General features: G+C 44.6%; 1 non-coding gene across 1 annotated transcript; it reads left to right on the top strand.

The window, feature by feature from the left end:
• Positions 1 to 777: 777 nt before the first annotated feature.
• On the top strand, positions 778 to 941 carry LOC122152071. The gene has a single exon (XR_006164386.1). It is a non-coding gene; the product is annotated as a U1 spliceosomal RNA (small nuclear RNA).
• The last annotated feature ends 5,651 nt before the right edge of the window (positions 942 to 6,592 follow it).

Below are 6,592 nucleotides of genomic sequence, written 5' to 3'. Positions count from 1 at the left end.
TCTATCTTATAATACACCCAAAATTGTTATTAAAATTGTTTGGAATCAGAGTTATCAACATGGGAGAGAGGAGATGAAAATATGGACCAGGTGAAACCAAAACCAAACCAAACTCACTGGTGTAGGATTGGGTTTCCGAGGCCGTACCACTACGAAAGTAGATTGCCCAACCTGTTTCCCGAAGAGGAACTGGGGAGGCTTGAACCGCCATCCTTCTGGTAAGCAGTCCAATACCTTAGGTACTAGGCTACCAGAACTCCTATTTGGAGGAGAGGAAGTTGCGGAAAAACCTTAAGGTGTTGGATTGAATTTAAAGGTGTTAGTATAAACTCAGGATGTAAATACGAATGTTTCCTATATCCACCGAGAAAACCGAGAAGTAACGCTACCTAGTGCCTATATCTTTGCTCTAAACGCTATTCTCCACCAAAAGACTCAGATTCTCTGGCAAAATGGCTGATTTTGGAAATACAAAATCTAAATTGAATCTGAAAAGTCCCGAGTCTGTGGTGGCGAGAAGAGAGTGGTCGGTGATGTCACTGTCTGGGCGTGTCTTACGTAGATGAGGCAGCGCAGTGGCTGCTGGATCAGCATCTACTGCTTAAACAAGTTCTGATTTTCCATGCTGTGGGAAGCAGTCCATGGATTTCGATTGAAATTTTGTGCATTAGGAGCGTAAAAGGGTCTGTGAGGGCTCAGGAGTGATACTAGAGAAATGGCCGTGTCTGTAAAGTGTGAGATGTTTGAGGCTGTGCGGGCGCGGGGAAGAAGGAACTCATACTTACCTGGCAGGGGAGATACCATGATCACGAAGGTGGTTTTCCCAGGGCGAGGCTTATCCATTGCACTCCGGATGTGCTGACCCCTGCGATTTCCCCAAATGTGGGAAACTCGACTGCATAATTTGTGGTAGTGGGGGACTGCGTTCGCGCTATCCCCTGGTATTTGTTCTTTGAAAGACAGGTTTGTAAATATACTGTGGTTTTACGCTGTATGGTCATCCCAGATACTCAACGCATGTTTGCTAGGTTATGAACACTCTTTTTGGGTATTATTTTGAAGAGGCAATGGGAAGTGTGGGTTCAATTCCAGACCTGAAGAGCAGCTAGGACCATAGTCTAAGTGGTCCCACCAGGCTCTGTTGGGACCAGCAAACCTGGTCCTGTTGTCGGACCAAACGCGGGTCCCTGCGCAGTCAGGCCAAAATAGTTTGCACAATTGAGAGAAGAGAAAATTATTTAACGCAAAGCAACAGTGCAAGAAGTTCGAAATGCCATGAAACAGTTTTTGTAGGTTTCAGGAGAGGGAGGGGGTTGTGCATATTCACAAAAGGTTGAGGAATTTGGGGAGTGAACATGAAATGGGTGACACACTAGTTTCCTGTTATCAGCTGATAGGGCTTGAGCAGAGGGGAGAGGGTCGGCAATTAACTTTGTTCCTTTTGTCCTATTGTGAATGTGCCAGAGTTAATTTACAAGTTGTTTCTAAAATACTTCCCTTCTGCCCTAGTGCCCATGTTGGGGCCAGAGATAACTTACAAGGTATTTCTAAAATATTTTTAGCAAGTTTGTCATCTGCAAGAAGGAATGTTTTCCATTCAGGTCTTTAAGAAACTGAATACTCATCTGTCCAGGTTGGGAAAACAGTTGGGGTAACAAAATTCCCATCTGGGGTCTTATCTAATTATCTGTCTTAACCAGGGTGGGGAAAATCGTTGGGGTAATTCAGTTTAAGAAACTGAATACTCATCTGTCCAGGTTGGGAAAACAGTTGGGGTAACAAAATTCCCATCTGGGGTCTTATCTAATTATCTATCTTAACCAGCGTGGGGAAAATCGTTGGGGTAATTTAGTTTACTTAAGTTTATTTATCTATTCTCATCAGGTGCCAGAGTCGGGGAAATAGATGGGGGGTAATCCAGTCTACCTATCTATTCCCATCCAGGTGCCAGGGTGGGGGAAATAGTACTTGGTTTCAGTGCCCCCCCCCCTTTTTTTTTCTCCAAATGATTTTGAGTTTTGTTCCACATTGTTCTCCCTCTCTATCCAGGATCTCCTACATAGATCCCCTTCCAAGTGGTTGACAGTGGTAGCCAGGCACCATCTGGTTCTTCTCCTCTCATAGTTGTATAGGCTGCAGATCGGATGGTGTACCAGTTGCTAGGACTAATTGTTTCCATGAATTTTTGGTTCTCTTCTTTCTCCTTTGCTCTGGTTGAGGAGAGACCCATCGTTGCATATAGATGGCAGCTTGCTAGCTTTTAAGATCTCAGTCGCTACTCACCAAAGTAGGAGGTGGAACAATGTTTTGTGTAGTATGTTATGCCAATTGAGCTTGATGTCCCCTGTGACTATGGTCCTGAGCCCACAGGTTCAACTACTTGGTCCCTCTGGGTAGCTGGCTGTGACCAAGCAGTGACTACAACCTTGCCCCTTGTCAGCTGTACTATACACTTGGGAATTCAGATCATACACATAGGACAATTGTCAAGGCAGTAAATCTTTATGGACGCAAATTGCCTAATCTTTCTACTGAGGAGCAGGTGGTGGGTTTGAACCACCGACCTTTTGGTGAGCAACCAAATATCTTAACCACTACACCATCAGAGCTCCATAACTTAAATCAAAGCATAATATAAATAAATAAATAAAGGATTATTGAGAAATCTACCACTTAGCATAAAATCCATGTCTAGTATTCAATGAAAATTATTACATTTGTAAGGAAGCCAGAAAAATAAGACCCATAACCATGAGAAACTTGCAACAAAAGACCTCTTTAAAATGTTAACTAGCAAAGATGTCAGTATGAAGACTAAGGTATGCACCTGACCCAACCTATGGTATTTTTAGTCACCTCATATGCACATGAAACCTGGACAATGAACAAGGAAAGCAAAGAACAGTTAATGCCTTTGGATTGTGGTGTTGGTGAAAATATCATGGACTGTTAGTAGAACTAACAAATCTGTGCTGGAATATGGGCAGCCGAAATTGTCCATGGAAAATAGAATGACCAGACTTTGTCTCATCCACTTCGATCATGTAGTCACAAGGGACCGTTCCCTAGAGAAGGAGATCATGCTTGGTAAAGTGGAGGGTCAGCAAAAAAGGGGAAAGCCCTCAATGAGATGGATTGACATGGTGGCTGCAACAATGGGCTCAGGTGTAGCAAGGATTATGAGGATAGTGCAGGACCAGACAGTATTTGAATCTGTTGTGCATAGTGTTGCTGAGTCTAAGCCAATTCTGTGGCATCTAAGAAAAACAACCACCCAATCATTTGGTGGGACTTACAAAGTCTGTGGCCAGAAGGACCATTTTAAGTAATTCACTGCACCAAAAATATTGTGTACGTTTTGTCACTTCTCCCGTTGTTTTATTCATATAAACAATTAAGCCTACAAATAACTGGACAGTAGTCCATAGAGACTCTTACATATTGGCCATATAGGACTCCATTAGATGTACATACAACCAGGTCATTTTTAAATGAGTTATATGGAGTCTAAGCATTTAGAAATCATTAACCCATGTGATCAAAATCACTTTTCAAAAACACAAACTATCCTTGGTCAAAAAGCAAAATCTACTGCCATGGAGTCAATTCTGACTCACAGCAAGCCCACAGGTCAGAGTGGAACTGCCCTATAGGGTTTCCAAGGCTGTAACCTTACTGACTCAGACTCCCACATCCTTCTCCCACAGAGCAGCTGACCTTCCTATTAGCAGCTGAGAGCTCTAACCAGTGCACAATCAAGGCTCCTTCAATCTAGCCTTGGGAAGAAGAAAGGAGATTTTGAGTGCCAGAATAGTGCATGATTATAATCTCTTTTCAAGTTATTTAAATTAGATATATAGTTTAAATTCAAAGCTTATACCTTTTTACACATATAAATATTTGATGTTGTCATGTTTTGGGCATTGATGAAATGATGAAATATCTTAAGGCATCTTGGATGCACAGACCCTGTGACACAATGAGTGCTCCTGGATGCCCTGATGTACTCACACGCAGGAAAAATGCAGGTCAATCCCCCTTCTCTGACGCCAATGTGTCTTGATCGCTCCAGATCAGCCTCTTCTGAATCAGTTCTGCTCCACTCCCGTCCTGACACCAGGGGCACATGCAGCACTTCCTGCTCTGACCCTAACCACCTGGAGCTGGAGCAGACTCACAAGTAATGGGCACAGTCCTCCACATGCCAAGGCGGCCGGGACCGACACCAGCCACAAGCTAGGGGGTCCCCATGTCACACTCGCTTCTGACAGGCTGGTGACAAATTCACAGGTTCCCTCTACCCCTTCAGGAATTTAGCTATAACTCAGACTCCTCAGTCCCCCAACTTCTGACTTGCTGGCTGTCACTACTCCTTTGGGTTTGACAATTGGCTAGAATGACTCACAGAAAATGCTATCCGTAGGATTACAGTTTCATAGCAGAAAGGATACAAATGAAGAGACGTAAGGGCAAGGTCGGGGAGGTTCTCAACGTGGAGCTCCCATGTCTCGGAGAGGGATGCACCCCCTTCCACGTGCATCGATGTCCCTCACCAGCCAGGAAGCCAGTGGAGCTCCAGTGTCCAGAGGCTTTACTGGAACCTCATTACTTACACATGAGTCATTGAATTATCCCCCCCCCCAGGTGGGCTGATATCAGGAGGTGGTCTTTCTAGCCTGGCAGCCTCCACCTGTGTCACCTAATTAGCATAAAACCTCAGGTGTGGTCTAGAGGCCTATAGATGACTAAGGCACCTCAAGGACTAAGGAGATAAAGGGTTCAAGGTTATCTCAAGGGGCCCTGGTGGCACAGTGGTTAAGTGGTGGGCTGTTAACCACAAGCTTGGCACTTTGATCTCAGTAGCTACTCCACAGGAGGAAGATGTGGCAGTCTGCCCTAAAGATTCACAGCCTTGAAAACTATTCTGCGTATCTATGCCATCTCGTATGGTTGCTCTGAGTTGGGATGGACTTGATGGCAATAGATTTGGTTCTTTTTAGTTTAGAGTTATCTCTCAGAAACCAAGGACAAAGACTAAATTCATTGGATAAAGTTAAATTCTTTACCCCACAGTATATTAAAAAAAAAAAAAAACCCTGCAATTTCTGGGTCATGGTAGATTGAGAAACTGTAAAGAACATGGCCAACCGTTCAGAAAACAGACCATGGCTGCAGAAGCATTAGGGCGTGTCCTGAGGACACAGCAGCATGAGGCTGATTCTGAGTCACAGCAAATGAGTTTAGTCTGGTTTGTCTGAGTGTGTTAATATTAAACAGGGTTAACTGCTTTTTATTGTAAACATAACGAATACATGTTTGTTGTGAGAAAACCTTACCCAAAAAAGAAGCGTATAAAGAAGAAAATAAAAATTCCCTTATCTCCTCATCACACACCCCTAAGATAAACCACTGCCGACATCATTCCTTACACATTATAAGTAGGAAGCCGTGGTGGGTGTGGAGTGTTTAGTGTCTATTCTGGTTACCTAGTGCCCCTCTGATGAGAATATACCACAAATGGGATGGCCTTAACAAACAGGAGTTTATTCTTACAATTTGGAAGCTTTAAGTCCAAGTTCACAGTGCCAAGCTCTAGGGGCTCAGTGAAAGCCCCTCAACCTTGGGGTCCAGCTCTGCCTCCTGCTCCCGGCCCACTGGAGCTAGAGGCATTTCTTCACTCAGACAGCTGCTGGCTGCTGAAGCTGAGAGCCCCCAAGGTTGACAAGTAAAAAGGCAGAGTCGTGATGTTACCAAACGACAGCAGGCCATTAACTTAAGTTCACTGTAAGTTCCAAGGTCGGAAGAGCATAGCAGGCTGCTGAGCAATGACACGGCTACATGCAGGGTCTAAGCGTGCCCAAGGCTAGAGACCATTTCCAAAGCTGCTGCTTATATACAGGAAGCAGACCACATGCCAAAGGCAGCTACTCAGCTGCCTGTTGTAGAGCCCACCATGGAGTTGATTGCCAGTCTCATTATTGGGAATAACTACTACCAGCTGCCCATCCACTCAACCAGGCCCAGCCAAGTTGACACACAAACATAACTACCTCAGTGTCCAAGCACTTTCACCACTCACTGAGCCACTGTGGCTCCTCTGGAGTGTAATAGGTGCTGTTTGGCCAAGAAACCCAGAAAGTCCCAGATCTTGCCCTGACCTGGGTACTTGCTGAGCAATGAGAAATGAGTGAAGGCAAAGAAAAGGAAAATAACCCTATTTCTGCAGAAATTTCATCTTAGGGCAGGAAACTCTGGTAAATGAGGCAGAGTGTGTGGTTTATGAAGGAGGCTAAAGAGCTCTGCCATTGCCCTAAGCCCAAAGTCCCATTTCCTGAGTTGCAAATGCAATGATAGAAATCAATAAAAGGAGAAGGATAGAGAGAAAGCAAGAAGGCTAAGTGAACTGACACAGGTCAAATGCACTCAAGTCCTGTCTAATAGAAGACAGGCCTGAGATTGTTGTTGTTGTTGTTACGTGCCATCGAGTCGGCACCGACTCATAGTGACCCTCCTTGGGTTTCCGAGGCAGTATCACTACAGAAGTAGGATTGCCCAACCTTCCTTCTGAGGAGTGGCTGGTGGGTTTGAACCT

Source organism: Orycteropus afer, unplaced genomic scaffold (genome assembly GCF_000298275.1).
Source record: "Orycteropus afer afer isolate SDZICR_OR568_19922 unplaced genomic scaffold, OryAfe1.0 scaffold01407, whole genome shotgun sequence".
In the NCBI taxonomy this organism is placed as follows: Eukaryota; Metazoa; Chordata; class Mammalia; order Tubulidentata; family Orycteropodidae; genus Orycteropus; species Orycteropus afer.
This window is presented reverse-complemented; position numbering and strand designations above follow the sequence as displayed.